Source organism: Schistocerca cancellata, chromosome 3, assembly GCF_023864275.1.
Source record: "Schistocerca cancellata isolate TAMUIC-IGC-003103 chromosome 3, iqSchCanc2.1, whole genome shotgun sequence".
Classification (NCBI taxonomy): domain Eukaryota; kingdom Metazoa; phylum Arthropoda; class Insecta; order Orthoptera; family Acrididae; genus Schistocerca; species Schistocerca cancellata.
This window is the reverse complement of record NC_064628.1, coordinates 295,737,260-295,759,513: the sequence shown is the minus strand read 5'-3', so window position 1 is coordinate 295,759,513 and position 22,254 is coordinate 295,737,260. Positions and strand designations below refer to the sequence as shown.

At 40.9% G+C, this 22,254-nt stretch overlaps 1 protein-coding gene across 2 annotated transcripts in view; it reads left to right on the top strand.

Annotated features, from left to right (window-relative positions):
• LOC126174995 (uncharacterized) overlaps positions 1 to 22,254 on the top strand; it is an 897,629-nt gene that overhangs the window by 194,697 nt on the left and 680,678 nt on the right. The window lies entirely within an intron of this gene.

Sequence of the window (22,254 nt, the reverse complement as noted above, 5' to 3'; positions counted from 1 at the left end):
CAAAACGAACGCCAAAGTCTTAAATTTCACGTCAAAGAAATCGTTCACCCAGGAGAATCGTACAAACGTATCGTCGTTTGACCATAGCACAGACTCCTGTATAGAGGACATAGTAATATGCATCCCTGGTGTAGGAAAAAAAAAAAAACTGAAAGAGTTGAAAACATATAAGACGACGGGTTCGGAAAGGAATCCCAGTTCGGTTTTATAAAGAGTGCTCTAAGGCACTGACCTTATGTCAGCTTATTTTTATCGCAAATCTTTCGCCCGCTGCGAAGTCCCAAGCGACTGAGAAAATCACAGGTGACTCCTGTGTATAAGAAGGATGAAAGAACTGGCCCGGAAAATTCCGGACCAATATCCTTGACATCGGTTTGCTGCAGAATTCTTGAACATATTCTCAGTTCGAATATAATGAATTTTCTGGAGTCGGAAACTTCAGCTCTTCAGCTCGGTTTTAGAAAGCATCGGTCGTGTAAAACTCAGCTTGCACTTACCTCAGGCGATATCCTGAGAACTATGGATGAAGGGCTACAGGCAGATTCCACGGTTCTATATTTCCAAAACGCATTTTAGGTGGTGCCCTACTGAAGACTGTTAACAATGGTGCGAGCATATGGAATAGGTTTCCAGCGTGTGAATGGCTCGAAGACTTCTTAATCAGCAGAACCCAGTATGTTCATCAGAGACAAGGTTATCGTCGGGAGTGCCCCTGGTAAGTGTGATAGGACTTCTGTTATTTTCTATACACGTAAATGATCTGGCAGAACCGGCGGGCAACAGTCTGCTGTTGTTTGTTGTCGTTGAGTGACTGTAGGTGGACACAAGATGACTTAGAGAATGTTTCTAGTTGGTGTGACGAATGGCAGCTGACTCTAAATGTACAAAAATGTAAATTAATCCAGATGAACAGGAAAAACAAAATCGTAGTGTTCGAATATAGCATTAGTAGTGGCCTGCTTGACACAGTCACGTCGTTTGAATGTCTGAGCGTAACATTGCAAAGCGATATGAAATGGAACGAGCATGTGAGAATTGTTGTGGATAAGACGAATGTCCGACCTCATTTTATTGGGAGAATTTCAGGAAAGTGTGGTTTATCTATAAAGGAGACAGCTTATAGGACACTAATGTGATCCATTCTGGAGTACTGTTCGAGTGTATGCGATACCCTTCAGTAGGATTACCAGATTATCTGATGGAAATGCAGGACACATTGGTAAAAAATGTAGGACATTTGTCAGAAATGTAGGACATTATCGCTCAATGAAAAAAATTATGTAAATTCCAAATTTGAATGCTATTTATATTACCCACAGGCACATACATTAATTTTTTTAAAATTCTGACACATACAATGTTAAATATGATAATCAACAGCAGTCAGTTATATTTTTCTGAAAAACTACTCCTGTGCAAAGCATTTAGCTTGTTTGAAATATAATCAAAAAATTCCAAACAACTGAAGTTTTTAAAATGATACTTTACAAAAATAATACATTTGATAATCAATAGATAATCTGTTCCTGTCATCTGTCCACTGTGCTCTTATTAGTGAAAATACTCTTTCAACGTCAGCATTATATGCAGGAATAGCAAAAAAATACTGAATTAGTTTCAATAGTTCAGAATGGCAGTCCTCATGCTTGCTATCACTAAAATATCCAACCCACTAATCATTACAGGACAATTTCTCAAGTTCAGAGCTATGATGCTGCAAAAACTGGTTCACATTACATATCTCATCACAACAGTTGACATAATCTATTACACTGTACACACTTTTGTACATCATCCATGCATACTTTATCATTTAAATTTAACCTCCTAAAACAACTGAGTTCTGAAAAGGACACTCACCATTTATCTAAATAGTGCAGACATTCGCCATACAACGAAACAGCCTCCTGCTCAAAATTGTGAGCATTTTTATCAAGGCCCTCCTCCATAGCACTTATCAAGACCTTTTTCGTCTTTAGTGACATGAAATTACTCTCTAATCTATTCCTAAGAAAACAACACGCATTATCTAAAATTGCGATCATCTCAACAATGGATGTTGGTTCACTTTCAAGTTGTTGTATCCCATGCTGGAACACAGACATCAATGAATGTAAGTGTATAAATAAGCCTTACTCAAACTGTTTTCAAAGAAAATATTTAGAACATTAGGAGCATTGGATATAGACAAAAAGTAAGATTTTAAAGCCTCATACATTTCAATTATTCTGTCTAGTGCAGGGAACAGAGATAACCACGTGGTTTTACTGTGACTAAGAAGCTGTTTTTAATTCATTCTACAAACTCACAATAATGCTCGAGATCCTCAGTTCTTACTGTATATGTAAAAAAGGAAGTTTACAGCTTGAAAACAATACACTCTAAATCTACACTTTAAATATTCGAACCATGCTGAATGGCATTGTTAAGAATGTGTGCTGGGCAACACACTCCAACTAAATTTTCATTAATATAGGACTTTTAAGTTTGGTGAATACATTTTTGCCCTTTGGTCGACTTATACCACCAAAATTTGTGTTCGTATTGTCAGCACCAAACGCGACACATTTCTTTTCTATTCCTACCCCTACTAAAGTGTCTCGAACATATGATGATATTGTTTTTGCACTTTCATTTGATGTAGTTTTAATTGCGATGACCTTTGTCTGCATACCGCCAGCTTTTTAAGATCAAAATATTGTATTAAAACAGGGAATACTTTCTGGGAACCATGATTACTGCTGTCGGTACTAACCCCAAAAAAAGAAATTTCTTCTAAAAGCTGTATCGCCATGTCAACAGAATGTGGTGCAAGGACTTGGTTAATAATCACATCGGTCTTTGTTCTTGCGCACGAAACTTTCTTCGCAATTTGAGAATCACTGTATAGTTTAGCGTTTAGTTTCGGCATGCAGTCCATGGATTTGTATGATATGTTGTGATTGACAACGTCAAAGTCAAGCGTTGCCTCTGCAGCGCTAGCACGATATGCTGAGTGTGTGGGCTGAGCAAAGAAACGTTTAATATCTGAAGTACCGGCAGAATTTTGAGATGTTTTATGTTTCTTGGAAGACAGGTGTACTTCCAAATCTTGTGCACCTACAAGAGAAACGTTTCCGTCTTAATATACCAAAATTGGCAATTATAAATTAAAACTCTTTAAATAATCGCCATAGCAATATGCCCATCAAAGTCAGACGGAAGATCAAAAAAACTATTTGATAACCTTACCTTTGTCTGAAACAGAAACATATGTTCCTGGAGGACAAGTAAGGCATTGTGCTTCGTATCCGTTTCTTCCTGTCTTGAAACACATACTTTAACGACAATGCGTCACTGAATTTGCATTTTCATTTCGGTATTTCGGGTTGTAAAAAAAGCACTGTGAATTAACTGTTGACTTTCCACAATCTTAATCTTCGATAACCAAACTCCAAATGGAAGAGAGAGAAAATCAAATCATTGGCTCTTTACATCTGTACCTGATTCGTTGTCTCGATTTCCCGTCATTCATCGCACCGTTACCAACTTCTGCACAGCACGCAGACACCGCCGACACTGAAGTCCATTTTAATCCAGAGTTCAAATGCTGTGTAGCTACATCCATCGTTCTTTGTTACTATGGAATGTATATGCTGTATCACTGTAGCTGTGTTGCCATAGCGACTTGCAGTTGCGGCTAATAACCAATTATTCGTTTCTTTTTCCACAGCTGCCAGTTCATTTCTAACGATCACTGTTTGTTTCTGAAAATGTAGGACATTAGAAACTTTTCAAAAATTCCCCCCGGACGCCGGACAAACGGTTAAAATGTAGGGCATGTCCGAGAATTTCCGGACATCTGGTAACCTTCCCCAACAGTCGGTTTAAAGGAAGGGAAGGCGACGTTCTTTTCGAGGGACGCTGCTATTGAGAATCGACATTTTAAGCTGATTACAGAACGATTATTTTGCCGCTAACGTACATTTAGCATTAAGGAGAACGAAGGTAGGTTCAAATGGTTCAAATGGCTCTGAGCACTATGGGACTTAACTTCTAAGGTCATCAGCCCCCTAGAACTTAGAACTACTTAAACCTAAATAACCTAACGAAATCACACACATCCATGCCCGAAGCAGGATTCGAACCTGCGACCGTAGCGGTCGCGCGGTTCCAGACTGTATCACGTAGAACCGCTCGGCCACCCCAGCCGGCTACAAAGGTAGGATAAGAGAATTTAGAGGCATATAGACAGTAGTTTTCCCCTCGCTCTATTTGCGAGTGGAACAAGAAAGAAAAAGACTAGTAGTGGTACAGTGTGCCCTCCACCATCCACCGTAGCTATTTTGTATAGAAAGGTGCGGGCGCAAAAATGTCTAGCCTTACCTCACTCCCTCCTCCCTCTGTCCACTAGCCTGTGTGGAATACCGATGTGTCAGCGGCTTTCTTGCGTCAGTAGAGCCTCCAATGGCCGTAGATATTCTAGACTTGCCTCCTGTGACCTGAAGCGTTTGGTGAGACTCGTGAGCAATCGTCAACGCATTCGGCGCTCTGCTCACAGTGGTCCCAGCGAAGTTCTGGGTGCTTCTAAATCTGAACATGATCTTAAATGAAACAACAAGTTTACTGTTACCAGTCACTGTTTATTTATCTCCACGACACGTTTCAAAGGTTTAAACCACTATCATCAGGTGGATTTACACTTGTTAGTATGACATTTGTGCGTGTGTTGTGTTACGATTTTTTGGAGGAACTTGTGGCACTACCCTCCACTGAAGGCAGTGGACACACACAACACAGACACAAATGTCATACTAACAAATGTAAATCCACCTGATGATGGAGGTTTAAACCTTTGACACGCGGCGGAGGTACAGAAACAGTGACTGGTAACAGTAAATTTGTTTCATTTAATGTCAATAACAGTCACGGTAAAGCCTAACCTAAAATGTTCATTTGAAATGAACATGATCTCTTTACTTGTTATCGCGTGTCAGAAGGATTCTCACCCCAATATTGTCATTTAGCAGTCACTCTGTCTTTATGTGACTCGTAATGCATTCCAAGTTTAGAAGGTCGCAGATGAAAACTCCCAATGCTGTGTGCAGTGCAAACTGGTGAGCAGCCCATCGGTTCCTTAAGGTGGTCATCTTGATACTAACAGCGTACGGCGCGAAACAGCTGAAATGGGCGTTGGGCTTAGCGCGGTTTCTTCCCATAAACTACATTAAATTATAATTAAGGCTTCTCGTCCAAGTTTTTAGTAGAATCCCCTTTTGACGTCATACAGTATCCAATATCTATAATAACTGCCTCAGAAATTTATTTATGTGAAACCATTTCCAATAAACTCGTTTTGATGCTCAGTAAACTATCTTCCGATCCTACGCTTTTTAACAATGGATTGTGAACGAGGTTCGGTTTATACTGAAAAGTGACAAGAGACAATTTATGATTCGGCGAGTAGTCTGAATTCGTTTATCGTCCGCAAAAGGCAAGTGGTCGGAAACAAAAAGTAGCTCTCTACTGCTGACTATCTTTGGTTGGACACATTAACCTCCAGATATCCTTGTGGGTCTATAGTGCTGACGTACTTAGGGGACGTCCGTTCTCATACAAGTACGATACCCGATGCTTTCACCGTACAATTTAGAAATGCTCCAACTCTCTTTTCATGGACGAATACCTTCCATGGTGAGCGTTTCATTGGAGTCAGGATCCTGTTAATCTCACGAGCCCTGATTTTTGGCATCCTCCCGTAACGCTTACTGCTGCTTGCACTCCACTTTCGCAACTGAGAGCAGACTGATAAAGAAAATAATATCCGCGTCATGTGGAGTTCATAAACGCCATCATTCATTGCTGCTCGCGTTGGTCGAGATCCAATGACTGTTAGCAGAATATAGAATCGGTGGGTTCAGGAGGGTAATACGGAACACCGTGCTGGATCCCAACGACCTAGTATCACTAGCAGTCGAGATATGACAGGCATCTTATCCGCATGGCAGTAACGGATCGTGCAGTCACGTCTCGATCCCCGAGTCAACAGATGGGGACGTTTGCAAGACAACAACCATCTCCACCAACAGTTCGACGACGTTTGCAGCAGCATGGACTATCAGCTCGTAGACCATGGCTGCGGTTACCCTTGAGGTTGCATCACAGACAGGAGCGCCTGCGACGGTGTACTCGATGGGTGCACGAATGGCAGAACGTCATTTTTTCGGATGAATCCAGGTTCTGTTTACAGCATCATGATGGTCACATCCGTGTTTGGCGACATCGCGGTGAACGCACATTGGAAGCGTGTATTCGTCATAGACATACTGGCGTATCACCCGGCGTGATGGTATGGGGTACCACTGGTTACACGTCTCGGCCACATCTTGTTCGTATTGACGGCACTTTGAACAGTGGACGTAACATTTCAGATGTGTTACGACCCGTGGTTCTACCCTTCATTCGATCCCTGCGAAACCCTACATTTCAGCAGGATAATGCACGACCGCATGTTGCAGGTCCTGTACGGCCTTTCTGGATACAGAAAATCTTCGACTGCTGCCCTGGCCAGCACATTCTCCAGATCTCTGACCAATTGAAAACGTCTGGTCAATGGTGTCCGAGCAACTGGCTCGTCACAATACGCCAGTAACTACTCTTGATGAACTGTGGTATCATGTTGAAGCTGCATGGGCAGCTGTACCTGTACACGCCATCCAAGCTTTGTTTGACTCAATGCCCAGGCGTATCAAGGCCGTTATTACGGCCAGATGTGGTTGTTCTGGGTACTGATTTCTCAGGATCCATGCACCCAAATTGCGTGAAAATGTAATCACATGTCAGTTCTAGTATAATATATTTGTCCAATGAATACCCGTTTATCATCTGCATTTCTTCTTGGTTTAGCAATTTTAATGGCCAGTAAAGGTCTTATTTGTTCTTGCAAGAACTTTTGCAACGATTCCCATGCACAACAATACTTCTTATGCATCGTGGTAGCTTTTCTTTCCTTTTCTTACTAAATACTAACTACTAACGCTGTGCTATTCCGTTTGTATGTGTTGCACTCATTTGACATCCCGAGAGCCCTGCCTTTGCTCCGTATAGAGGTTTCTTCGCATACAACCAGTTTTTTACGTATCAGCGCTATCCCTCTTGCCCTAATAAATACTACTGGAAGTTTTGGGCTTTGTCGGAAGGAGTTCGTAAAATTCCTTACCTGCATATAATAATCAGTCTTTCTAACTCAGACACGCCTGAAGTTTGAGAAATCATTTTCACTCTCTGCTGTTTTACTTTGATATTTTTTTCTGTACTCACAATTCTTACAGTGTTATTCAGGAAGCTTTTATACATTAATTTTATGTTCATCATTCAAATACATGATCTGGCCTGACGTTTCATATTTTGTCTTCTAAATGATATTGGCAAATTCAGGAAATTTTTCATCGTTTTCCTACTGCACTTCTTTTGTTTAACCCAAGAAACTTGGTACCGCCCTCTTCCTACGAACGTTTTAGCTAATTTTCTGCAGAATCTGTTTATCTATGTATTTCCTTAACAGTTTCCTCCTTTTCTCTGTTTGTGTCCTAATATTGCACTATTTTTGTCCATTTTGTCGGTCCTCACGTAAACTGTCAATAATTAATCATTCTCCGTGTTTTCACTAAAGAGCACAATAACATGGTATGGTGGAAACGGGTGTGCACACAGTTTGTGTGCTGTGCTGACAAGTTGAGTCTTCATAGTTCTGCAGCTAGAGTAACTGCTTCACCGGCAAAGAAGAGAACACAAATGTAGTGAGACACCAACACATATTGCCACTAAAGATGCTTGTGTAAGTTGTAGCGAAACTCATAAGGCAAAACATAAATTCCATTTATTCAGACGCACGCCTCAAAATCATTAATGTAATAGAACTAGCAGCTGAGGATTGGCAAATTAACAATATTAAACATTTAACTAAAAGTGAGCAACGACAGGGATCTTGAATTAATCGGACTGATAGAACTGCTATACTTAAGAAAAGAATTAAGCAATGTTATACCCCACGTGGATGAAGATTTAAAAGAAAATTACAAGGAAGTGTGTGTGTGAGTTTCAGGCACGGTCAGGATGTGCATTATTAATTAGCTGCAATAAACTATATAATTGAGCTTCATTAATGTTTTTCATTTCAAACTTTTCGTTTTGTTCAGGATTTACGAGGCTGTTGATAGACGTAACCTAGACTATAAGAGGCACAGTTTCGTTCAGGCGTCACGATTATGAAATCTCTCTCTCTCTCTCTCTCTCTCTCTCACTCACTCACTCACACACACACACACACACACACACACACACACACACACACACACTTTTACCGTCTCCTCCTTGGATTCGTCCGATAGCCGTCAGACTATGGTAAATATTAGTATGAGTATGAGAAAGTCTGCCAGTACATCGTAATTTCAGGCGCTGATAACCTCGCTGTTGTGTGCCCTAAAACACTAATCATCATCATCATCGTAATTTCACCGTCATTGCCAGATTGACATGAGATAAGCAGGCCGAAACTGCGCTATAGGTCAATATTTCGGCCACAGTGTGTCATATTTCTTGAATAGTTGTCGGAGAAATGTTTAAGTGCTAAAGTTAACAAGCGGTATAACACGACACTTCACTTTTCCAACACTTTGATGGAAGTTCGCAGTTTGATTTTTTTTTAATCCATTCGTTTTAACTTCTTGCTGTATAAAAAAGTCACAAATATTACCATTCAGCAAAATAAGTACTCACTAGTATACTATCACTTGTCTAAATACTTGAACACTTATTACCCACCTCCATCCGTGTACGAAATGTTTGGTGAACTCCGGGTCCTTGCGCGTTCTTGTACGATGTGCACTGCCGGGGACGTATGTCAGAGATTTAAGTTTCCGGCGTTTCCGTACATCACTTAAGGCGGAGGGGCGTTCGTTAACAACACAGACTATTTAAAGCATACAGCAAAACCACAATTTTGAAGATACGGTAATGAAAGTTTGTGTCATGCTGTAAATGAAATTGACATATTTACCGTTAAGTTCCTTGTATTATATATATTCAACTTTATGAAATTTAAAAATTTTATTTCCAAAAAATAATGTGTATCTTTTTCTCTGAAAGTATTCAAGAGACTTTTACAAAATTATCTCTGTTTAATCTCTTTGTATATAGCAAGTTCCTGTCATGAGGATTTTTTTGAAGACATGGAATAGGAGAATTTTAACTATTTTTAAATTACAAGTCTGTAAGTACAATATAAAATTCATGGGAAATTCAGAGCTCTTTGCCTCATATCTCAGTTACACTCATAATTTCAAAATTTACTCTTGAGCTAACTTTTATTGAGTGGTTAGAAAAGTGCAGAAAATTTCATAATTCTAGCCTTGATAGAGGCTGTGAAAAAGGTACACAAACGTTAAAAAACAATTTTCTTAAAACGAAATTTTATGTTCAACTTATGTTTCTTCTTATGACACCTCTTCAAAAGGCCCCAGATTTGTTCTCAGGGTCCTCTTTCCCTTCAACGCTTCTCTTCTGCTTTCTTGTTTTCTGCCTTATTTCATTTATCAGGTCTTCAAATGACGTTTCAGCTACCGAGAGGGGCTGAAATCTATTTTTCTCAAGTTGTCTCGAGCGAAATTTCCTTTCTCAAAGCCCATTCCCTCTAGTGCCTTCACATTCCCTACGTTCTCACCATTAAATACCGTGATCGGTCAGAAACCTGTAGGTGGGCTTCACAATATCCAGCACACAATGTGGACGCCTCTCCTTGTGAATGTAGAGGCTGTTATCCCTCAGAGCCTGTAGATATTTACACCAGCTAATGTGGCACAGATGGTGCAAAGATGTTCATCTGCTGACGCCATATGGAAATATATAGCCCATACTTCACTTTCCACGTCACTTCCAATGTATAGGTTCTGTCTGATAGCCTTGCCATCTCCGTCAGCAGAAAAACAAGAACCGCTTCTTCATGAACAAAGCAGCTGATTTCTTACTGTTTATAAGATACAGAACAGAGCCACAAATGACCTATAAAATCAAAGAGTATATATCATAGCCTTCTAGATGTATCCCGTGCAAGTCTGCGTGAAAGTAATCCACGGAATCGTTGTACGAGCTAATATTGAAGTGTTGCTCCAAAAAGCGCGCGTGGCGGGAAGGTCGCGTCACACATTTAATTATTTTTCAGGCACTTCGCATGCGAGTTCATCATAGAAACTTTTGGAACTTACTGTCATGAGTTCTACCAATAAATAAGAAATAAATTAAAAGTTGACATTTTCGGTCAATTTCATGAACGTTCCCCCTTAAGATGAATGCCAGAATGATTTCTTTGACAAGGACGCTGACAATTTCATACCCTATCATTTCCTAATACGGGCTCCTGTTCCTTCTCTAATGGCTTCATTGTCGACGTTAAATTCTCAGTCTTCCTTCCTACCGTTTGAATCTCTCGCATCTCTCCCGCACACATCCGTAATTACGTCTCTGTACGTAACTGGTTTTCCGTCCATGATAATTAATTATTTGCGTCTCGGATATCAAGAAATCATGATTCAAGAAGCATATCTGTCTATATATCGATAACAATGTCTGTTCTGTCTACAGTACCTCTGTAGCTGTCATCGTTATGGTAGTGTATATAAAGCTATTCGCAAGCTGACTAGAAACACCGAGCGCCCTTCGTTACCTCGATCTGTCGATTTCATTCCACAATTAGCTTGAAACGGATTGTGCCTGGTTATAGAGACTTGTTGAGTTTGAGCGGTATGTGCTGTTTTTCAACGTATGTTCTGTATACAGTGCCTATTTGTAATGGAATCGGAGCAATAGTGCTTCATTTTTGTGTCCGATGTTACAATTGAAAACGGTGTTAACAGTTCACCTTTAGCCTTGCTGCTGTCTGTTTTGGTTTTATTATCGCAACACATGTAATGAGAGCGTGTTTTCTTCCAAAACGTGCTTCTGATGTTAACTATTACTTGTCTTTACGTTTTCTTTTCTCAGATTTTACGGAATGATTAAGATTTTATCAAGGGATCCTGCGATAGTGTGCTGCTGCAGCAGAGCAGTTTTATAAGTGTTCTATGAAAGAAGAAAAGTTGTTGTGAAAAGAGGAGACAACGCCGAAAGGAACGCAAACAAAGAATGATAATTAATGAAGTTGGTACATGGTCCTTAGAGGTCCCGAATGAAGAGAGAGGGAAATTTGATTGATGTTGCTCTATTATTGAATGACGTGTGTATCAATAAGCACCATAGAGTTCAGTATTGTTCAGTAATTATAAAATTAATTGAAAATAACTAGTTACCATAACTAGGATGATTCTAACAATATCGCAACCAGTTGTAATTTATGATCTTAAAATGTTTATCTGGCGCGGGAATAACTTTTAATCCTCTGTAAGCTTATCGCCGTTTCCTAGGGTTTATAAAAATACGTCATGAAATGTTTATCGATGTTTTGTGACGATGTCAAAGAGCATGTCTGCTGCTACTAATAGTAAGTGATGTACATCTACATCTACATCTACATTTATACTCCGCAAGCCACCCAACGGTGTGTGGCGGAGGGCACTTTACGTGCCACTGTCATTATCTCCCTTTCCTGTTCCAGTCGCGTATGGTTCGCGGGAAGAACGACTGTCTGAAAGCCTCTGTGCGCGCTCTAATCTCTCTAATTTTACATTCGTGATCTCCTCGGGAGGTATAAGTAGGGGGAAGCAATATATTCGATACCTCATCCAGAAACGCACCCTCTCGAAACCTGGCGAGCAAGCTACACCGCGATGCAGAGCGCCTCTCTTGCAGAGTCTGCCACTTGAGTTTGCTAAACATGTCCGTAACGCTATCACGGTTACCAAATAACCCTGTGACGAAACGCGCCGCTCTTCTTTGGATCTTCTCTATCTCCTCCGTCAACCCGATCTGGTACGGATTCCACACTGATGAGCAATACTCAAGTATAGGTCGAACGAGTGTTTTGTAAGCCACCTCCTTTGTTGATGGACTACATTTTCTAAGGACTCTCCCAATGAATCTCAACCTGGTACCCGCCTTAGCAACAATTAATTTTATATGATCATTCCACTTCAAATCGTTCCGCACGCATACTCCCAGATATTTTACAGAAGTAACTGCTACCAGTGTTTGTTCCGCTATCATATAATCATACAATAAAGGATCCTTCTTTCTATGTATTCGCAATACATTACATTTGTCTATGTTAAGGGTCAGTTGCCACTCCCTGCACCAAGTGCCTATCCGCTGCAGATCTTCCTGCATTTCGCTACAATTTTCTAATGCTGCAACTTCTCTGTATACTACAGCATCATCCGCGAAAAGCCGCATGGAAATTCCGACACTATCTACTAGGTCATTTATATATATTGTGAAAAGCAATGGTCCCATAACACTCCCCTGTGGCACGCCAGAGGTTACTTTAACGTCTGTAGATGTCTCTCCATTGAGAACAACATGCTGTGTTCTGTTTGCTAAAAACTCTTCAATCCAGCCACACAGCTGGTCTGATATTCCGTAGGCTCTTACTTTGTTTATCAGGCGACAGTGCGGAACTGTATCGAACGCCTTCCGGAAGTCAAGGAAAATGGCATCTACCTGGGAGCCTGTATCTAATATTTTCTGGGTCTCATGAACAAATAAAGCGAGTTGGGTTTCACACGATCGCTGTTTCCGGAATCCATGTTGATTCCTACATAGTAGATTCTGAGTTTCCAAAAACGACATGATACTCGAGCAAAAGACATGTTCTAAAATTCGACAACAGATCGACGTCAGAGAGATAGGTCTATAGTTTTGCGCATCTGCTCGACGACCCTTCTTGAAGACTGGGACTACCTGTGCTCTTTTCCAATCATTTGGAACCTTCCGTTCCTCTAGAGACTTGCGGTACACGGCTGTTAGAAGGGGGGCAAGTTCTTTCGCGTACTCTGTGTAGAATCGAATTGGTATCCCGTCAGGTCCAGTGGACTTTCCTCTGTTGAGTGATTCCAGTTGCTTTTCTATTCCTTGGACACTTATTTCAATGTCAGCCATTTTTTCGTTGGTGCGAGGATTTAGAGAAGGAACTGCAGTGCGGTCTTCCTCTGTGAAACAGCTTTGGAAAAAGGTGTTTAGTATTTCAGCTTTACGCTTGTCATCCTCTGTTTCAATGCCATCATCATCCCGGAGTGTCTGGACATGATGTTTCGAGCCACTTACTGATTTAACGTAAGACCAGAACTTCCTAGGATTTTCTGTCAAGTCGGTACCTAGTATTTTACTTTCGAATTCACTGAACGCTTCACGCATAGCCCTCCTTACGCTAACTTTGACATCGTTTATCTTCTGTTTGTCTGAGAGGTTTTGGCTGCGTTTAAACTTGGAGTGAAGCTCTCTTTGCTTTCGCAGTAGTTTCCTAACTTTGTTGTTGTACCACGGTGGGTTTTTCCCGTCCCTCACAGTTTTGCTCGGCACGTACCTGTCTAAAACGCATTTTACGATTGCCTTGAACTTTTTCCATAAACACTCAACATTGTCAGTGTCTGAACAGAAATTTTCGTTTTGATCTGTTAGGTAGTCTGAAATCTGCCTTCTATTACTCTTGCTAAACAGATAAACCTTCCTCCCTTTTTTTATATTCCTATTAACTTCCATATTCAGGGATGCTGCAACGGCCTTATGATCACTGATTCCCTGTTCTGCTCTTACAGAGTCGAAAAGTTCGGGTCTGTTTGTTATCAGTAGGTCCAAGATGTTATCTCCACGAGTCGGTTCTCTGTTTAATTGCTCGAGGTAATTTTCGGATAGTGCACTCAGTATAATGTCACTCGATGCTCTGTCCCTACCACCCGTCCTAAACATCTGAGTGTCCCAGTCTATATCTGGTAAATTGAAATCTCCACCTAAGACCATAACATGCTGAGAAAATTTATGTGAAATGTATTCCAAATTTTCTCTCAGTTGTTCTTCCACTAATGCTGCTGAGTCGGGGGGTCGGTAAAAGGAGCCAATTATTAACCTAGCTCGGTTGTTGAGTGTAACCTCCACCCATAATAATTCACAGGAACTATCCACTTCTACTTCACTACAGGATAAACTACTACTAACAGCGACGAACACTCCACCACCGGTTGCATGCAATCTATCCTTTCTAAACACCGTCTGTGCCTTTGTAAAAATTTCGGCAGAATTTATCTCTGGCTTCAGCCAGCTTTCTGTACCTATAACGATTTCAGCTTCGGTGCTTTCTATCAGCGCTTGAAGTTCCGGTACTTTACCAACGCAGCTTCGACAGTTTACAATTACAATACCGATTGCTGCTTGGTCCCCGCATGTCCTGACTTTGCCCCGCACCCGCATGTAACGATAATAATGCTGCTGATTCAAAAATATTTCGTTGTACATGTTCTCTAAATTTAACAGGAGTCACGAGCGCCACTATTATAGGGACTACATTATGTGTTGTTCATGACATAAAGTTCTTTAAATGCCCACATCCTAAAATGATGCTACATTGGCTTCAAACTTAAATAATGGGAGAATAAATCACTCCTAGTTGTTGTTTCTTTTTCAGTGATCCTCTACAGCAAAAAATCTGCGTACACCAAGGTCTGAAAAAAAAATAAAGAAAAAAAGAAGCAACACTTGACATCAGAAACAGAAGGCACTTCCTGATAGGAACGAACCTATGAAAAATTAAAAAATAAGATATTAATAACAAGAGGAATGGATCTTCTTAAATAACTATGGGAATAACAAAGATTTAGTTGCGTATAACGAGAAATCTGAAGAAAAGAATTAGTCGTGCAAAAAGGAACTGATCTGGTATTCATCACTCAGATCTTATGCGGTCGGTGTAACCATCACACAGATAATGAGATGGTAACAATTACAAGCAAATAGTTTTGTTTCATTTGCCCCTTCTAAAGACAATTTACTAAATTAATGTTTAGTTTTTGCAGTAGATTGGCTCTTGATTGGCTTCAGTGTTCATTCTATAACTAAAACTAGGTTGCCTTCTTTAACATTGCAAAAGTGAAATGGCATGCGACCAAATTTTATATTTCTTGTTATTCACTGCCTTCATTTCACTATTCTTCCTCTATACTAAAGTTTTCTTCTGCTTGCATATGTATAGCTAGCACTCCTTTTATAATTCATATCCCTCCCGGCCATTTCATAATTTTATCCTCTATCGTGTTTCGTTTCTCTCCTCTGCTTATTTGTAAATATATTACATTTTTGTTACCTTTCCCGCAACTAATAGTGCGCCAATCCGCTGTTATTTCGACTTTCTTTTCTTCTAAGTTTGTAATTTTTGTTCGAATGTGAGCAAATATTTGGTTCCTGTAACAGTATGATTTATTGCACTTCTTTTTATGCATTGTGCTCTTCCCAGTTCCTCGTATAATAGTCATACAGATGTCCGTCTGCCTTACCCATACCACAAATCTATATTAGCACCAGTCGTAGGGTATGGTGCCGGCTGTTGGCTCATAGGTTGCAGCTGGTGAAGCCAGACTCAGACATAAAATTTCAACGACGAATGCTACTAAGATTAACGAGCGCCTGCTTCACTACCCCGATCGACGCTCTGTTAGTAATTCTAGGACTATAGCACTAGACTTGGAAGTTAGGAAAAGGGGAGACTAGTTGGAGACAGTAAACGAAATGGAAGTACGATGAATGCGTGGAACTGAGGCCAATACGAAAAAGGTAATAAAATATCGCATATTGCAACTGTGGCACAATGAATGGGAGGATGCTTCAGGCACAGGCAGGAGAACATACAAATTTCCCCCCTAACATCAGGGATAGATTAAAAATGAGATTTCTTAAGCCTGACTGGTCATGGCCCAAATACTACGTATCTCTACAAAATCAGGTGAATGGTCACTGCGGTTGTTGTAGTAGGGGCACTCCAGAACGCTCTACGAAGATGCGGTGGGTAATGCCCGTCAGGCGTCAACGATGTTGCATCCCAAAGCAGCACTAAGGGGCGAGTTGATATGGCGCATCATGAACGATCCGTATCCAGGAAGACCTAGGAAGAATTAACGAGGCGTTCAATCACACGTCAGCATGCTTCAATCCCGGCTAAACAACATACTCTGCAGCTGGAGAAAAGAAGACAACAGAGGTCGGCGATCACCGAATCAAACAGTTTTTCAAAAATTTACATAGCGTTGGTGCAAGTTATCATGGACTTGTGGACTTTAAGACGTAACAGTGCTGGGGGTAATTACTTGTTATAATGGAAACGCTGCTGACGTTTTGCCCGGTACCCTAGGAATCCAGCAGACAATGGTTAGTGACCGGCTCGCTATGAGGGCGGATCCTGTAGCGGAAAAAACCATGTACATGGTAAATGCATCAAAATAGATGAAAAAAACGGAATAGATTCTGTAGTGCTTATAGTAGTATTAGTGTTAGGGTAACTGGTTAAGGGTTTTATTGTAGTTTCGTAGTCGTCGAAGTAGTTGTACTACTAAAAACAAAATTAAGTATCAGAAATAGTTAGTATATAAATCTATTATTCTCCAAAGAAATGTGGTTTGTATGGCCTATTTTAGTTTTTCAGATAACAGGCTGTAATTGTGAAGAATAAATAAATAAATAAATCTGCCTGTCATATTAATTTAGACTTTCAGATTGCGTGTAGTTCATTTTTTAGTGCCCAGTACAGATAGTTCCTTAAGGAAATTCAAACCTCTTTACTGGTTAATCATGTTAAATCGGTCGTCTCTTCTCGGTTCATCTGTTCAGGCCTCTGAATTTGGCAAATGGCTGTGGTCATATGATTTGTACGGCCTGTTGCAGTTGGTTTATTAAACAACTTTTGATCTCCTGTGTCGCGAGGTATGTCTGTGACGAAAATGTGCCCCACTGACGTGCTGCGCTCCGTTTTCTGTCCACCTGCCTTTAGTTCCATCTACTTTATCAAGCAGGTGATCCTAAATTTAATCGGGTTCGTAATGAGGCAAGGCGTGCAGCGTAAGTAGATACAAGAAAAATGCAGCTAGAAAGAAAGGTTTAATTAGAAGGTGGCACACTGACGAGGGGAGTTAAGCGAAAAACTATGTGCTACCCATTACGAAATTACTGCGTGATAAGAAAATGCTGAGAAATGATTCTATTCGCCAGCTGGCAAACGAGGAAAGAAACAGTCACATTTCTGTGTTGATATGTAGCGTAAAAAGAAAAATTTGGACTCGGAATTTAAGTCTAGGGAGAAGAAATAAAAACTTTGAGATTAGCCGATGACATTGTAATTTTGTCAGAGACAGCAAAGGAGTTGGAAGAGCAGTCGAACGGAATGGACAGTGACTTGAAAGGAGGATTAATATTGACATCAGCAAAAGCAAAAAGAGTATAATTGGATGTAGTCGAATTAAATCGGGTGAAGCCTACGGTATTAGATTAGGAAATAAGACACTTAAAGTAGTAGATGAGTTCTTCCCGTTTGGACAGCAAAATAAGTGATTATTGTCAAAGTGGAGAGGACGTAAAATATAGAATAGCAATGGCAAGAAAAGCGTTTCTGAAGAAGAGAAATTTATTTAAATCGAGAATACATTTAAGTTTCAGGAAGTCTTTTCTGAAAGTATTTGTATGAAGTGTAGCCATGTACGGAAATGAAATAAGGACGATAAACGGTTTAGACACGGAAAGAATAGAGGCTTTTCAAATTTGGTTGTACAGAAGAATGCTGAAGATTAGATGCGTAGATGATTTAACTAATGAGGAGGTAATGAATAGGATTGGGGAGAAAACAATTTTGTTGCACAATCTGCCGAGAAGAAGGGATCGACTGGTAGGACACATTCTGAGACATCAAGACATTATCAATTTAGCACTGCAGGGAAGCGGGGGGGGGGGGGGGGGGGTGTAAAAATCGTAGAGGCAGACCAAGAGATGATTACAGTAAGCAGATTTAGAAAGATGTAAGTTGCAGTAATTACACGGGTGTGAAGAGGCTTGCACAGGTTAGAGTAGTATGGAGAGCTGCATCAAACCAGTCTTCGGACTGAAGACCACAACAACAACGTGTGGTGTCTGTTCTATCGGGTAAGTCTGACACAACAGGCACTACAAATAAATGTATATATGAGCGACGACAGCTCTAGGTACTGCCAGTGCGGATACACCATATCTTCCGAATCTCTGCGGGACTCTGCGAATGCTACTAGCAGTTGGGCTAACTGACGGGACCGCTACTTGTTCCTGATCTATATTAACGACATAGGAGACAATCTGAGTAGCCCTCTTAGATTATTTGCAAATGATCCGGTCATTTACCGTCTTGTAAAGTCATGAGATCACCGAAATGAATTGCTAAATGATTTAGGTAAGATATCTGTGTGGTGCGAAAAGTGGCAATTGACCCTGAATAGCCGGCCAGTGTGGCCTTGCGGCTCTAAGCGCTTCAGTTTGGAACCGCGTGACCGCTGCGGTCGCAGGTTCGAATCCTGCCTCGGGCATGGATGTGTGTGATGTCCTTAGGTTAGTTAGGTTTAAGTAGTTCTAAGTTCTAGGGGACTGATGATCTCAGATGTTAAGTCCCATAGTGCTCAGAGCCATTTGAACCATTTTTTTTGACCCTGAATAAAGGAAAGTGTGAAGTTGTTCTCACGAGTACTAAAATAAATCCGCTAAATTTCGATTACACGGTAAGTCACACAAATCTGAAGGCTGTAAATTCAACTAAATACTTAGGGATTACAATTACGAATGCCCTTAATGGGAACGATCATATAGATAATGTTGTGGGTAGAGCAAACCAAAGACTGCGATTCATTGGCAGAACACTTAGAAGGTGCAACAGGTCTACTAAAGAGACGGCTTACACTACACTTGTCCGCCCTATTCTGGAGTATTGCTGTGCGGTGTGGGATCCGTATCATGTGGCACTGACGGATGATATTGAAAAAGTTCAAAGAAGGGCGACTCGTTTTGTATTATCGCGAAATAGGGAAGATTGTGCGACAGACATGATACGTGAATTGGAGTGCCAATCATTAAAATAAAGGCGTTTTTCGTTGCGACGGGATCTTCTCATGAATTTCAATCACCAGTTTTCTCCTCCGATTGCGAAAACATTCTGTTGGCACCCACCTACACAGGGAGAAATGATCATCACGATAAAACAAGAGAAATCAGGGCTCACACAGAAAAATTCGAGTGCTCGTTTTTCCCGCGCGCCGTTCGAGAGTAGAACAGTAGAGAGACAGCTTGAAGGCGGTTCATTGAACCCTCTGGCAGGCACTTAATTGTGAATAGCAGAGTAATCACGTAGATGTAGATGTAAACGGTTGAGAATTTGGTCTGGACGCGAAGCGTGTCCGGATGGCCGAGGCGGTTAAGACAACCATTCTAGAGAAGCAGATCATCCGGTTCCGAGTCCCTGTCCGGCCCAAATTTTCAACCTTCAATACCTGTAAGCGGCTGAAGTTCTCGTAATATAGTCACTTTCTGTTAATGAGCATCGATTGCTGAAGAGGGGAGCAGCGAAAAGCACACTGTCTAACTAGAGGGAACGTTGGAGGGAACTTGAAAGTACGTCAATGGAGATTACAACACCGTTCCTAGAGAAAAAAGTAATAGGTCTGGCGGGTCGTACGTCAGATTCTATATGTAGTAGGCTATGTGGAAAAGCTGCTCTCTCTTCTAGTAGCAGTCTATTGTAGAACGCTGGTTCAACGCGTTGACTGATAATATTAGAAAAAGGCGCATTCCATTTCAGTATTTAAGTGGGTTTGGTGGTCAAACACACACCTAGATCAGTGACGTCTGTTTATTGTAGACTTCATCGGTGACTGAACTGAACTGAAATAGCTTGGTTTCTGCAAACGCTGATATGTGGAACTTAGCTTGCTGTTTCCGTTCACGAGACCAAGAATATTATAGAGAGGAGAGCATAAGTTGTTATCGTATTTGTTGAGTTCTGTAAAGTCTTTGGTACAGTACAGCACCATTATGTAGTAAACAGAATACGTGCCTACGTAATGTTCGAATGTGGCTGAAAAGATGCGGTGTCATCTGATTACGCGATGGGCGATCAGTCACTCGAATCTACATGTATACGTATTTACTGCGAAAACAACCGTACGGTGTGTGGCGGAGGGTGCTTGTGGTACCAGCAGTTCCATTCACGAATTGTAAGTCAGAGGAACACCTGTCGATAAACCTCCGTGTGAGCTCCAATTTCTTTGATTTTCTGCTCGTGGTCGTTTTGCAAGACGTATCTAGGAGGAATTTATATACTGCATAATTCTTCATGGTACGTACTTTCTCGAAATTTCAATTGTAAACCTCTCCGGGATGTAGAACACCTCTCATGTAGAGTCTGTCACTGTAGTTTGATGGTCCAAATGGCTCTGAGCACTATGGGACTTCAATAATAAAACACATACAGCCGTTATTTTGATTTTACTGGTTAGGCTACCACTTTCGGCATTACATTGTGCCATCTTCAGGCCTGCATGTATCAAGTAACCCTCGTGTTAGAAACCAATGCAGTACTGTCAACTGGTATCGTGAAGATTTTTTTTTCCCACGGGCATGTGTGCTTCTTGGACAGTTGTCTGCAACTGCAGTTGGTTTCTAACAGCGCCTAGAACCGCTCGGTCACAACGGCCGGCCTATTGGAAATCGACCAGCCGAAGTCCCGCACTCCGGACATAGGATGGAGTTAAATTTATTGTGGAGAATGTCTTGAACAGATGATTTACAGATGCTGCTCCATGGCGATTTGTGACACGACACAACGGCCGCTTGTTCACTGCTTAACACCGCCTGCTCACACTTGACTGGTCGAATGCACGCCTGTTGTTCACAGGTTTCAGTTCAAGCTGCGACCGTAGTTACTGTGCTGATGTCGCTCATAAGCCAGGTATAATATCAGTCTCGGAGGTTCGTATATTGAAGGTCCAAATCAAACACTGGGGAAGGCAAGGGCAAGACTGAGATTTATTTGAAATATGTTAACGAAGTTTAACTCATCAGCGATGGATCTTTTGAACACTGTTCGCCGATCAGGGACCTGTACCAAGTTGTATTAACGGAAGAGATGGAGAAGATTCGAAGGAAAATACGTGCTTCATCATGGGTTGTTTGGTCAATGCGAAATGATTAGAAAAACTGAAGAAACACGTTCTTCATCTCCTAAGACAACTCAACTCAGCCGATTTAGCCCTTCGAATCACTGCAAATCTTCGGGAGACACATGTCTGTCAGACAATATATTTTGCATATTTTCATTCAGTAATCTTCTGTGGGATAATGTTGCGTGTAACTCGAGTTTAAGAAAGGAAGTTTTCATTGCTCAAAACCTTGCTGTAAGAATAATATGTAGTACACATCCACGAGCTACTTGTAGATTTCTGTTTAAGGAGTTGGGCATTCTCACTATTGCTTCACAATATAGTTATTCCCTCATCAAGTTTGTTGTAAATAATCCACTAAAGATCAAAAATAACAATGATGTACATAATTATAAAATGATATTCATTACACATTAAGGTTGGTTTCACCCAAAAAGTGTTCAAAAATGGTTCAAATGGCTCTAAGCACTATGGGACTTAACATCTGAGGTCATCAGTCCCCTAGATTTAGAACTAATTAAACCTAACTAACCTAAGGACATCACACACATCCATGCCCGAGGCAGGATTCGAACCTGCGACCGTAGCAGCAGCGTGATTCCGGACTGAAGCGCCTAGAACCGCTCGGCCATAGCGGCCGGCCAAAAAGTGTGCACAATGCTGCCAACGAACCTTCTTCTAACATTTATCGAAATTATATAAAAAGTCTAGCAGACAGTAAAATTAAATTTGGAAACAAACTGGGAAGTTTCTGTTGGGCAGTTCCTTATATTCCACAGAAGAATTTATATTTACATAATGGGTGAAATGTAGTGAGTAGGAAATGCTACTTTACATGTGAAAACAAAATTTGTAAAGAGTCAACATGTAGCCATATCTAAATAGGAACGTATAATATGAATGAAAATGACGCGTTCGTATCATTAGGATTAATCGCACGTATGACCAATGAAACATGAAATTAACCAACCAACCAATGTCTCAGAAAGTAAATTTTTCAGGAGACACAAAAACCTGTTTTACTACACAACAGGTTTAAGCATGGTGTCGTGGTGTTTCCACGTAGCAATTGGCCCCAGTGTGAAATAACATACATCGTTACAACACATGTTAGCCATCAACTGTGGTCAGTAATCGAGCT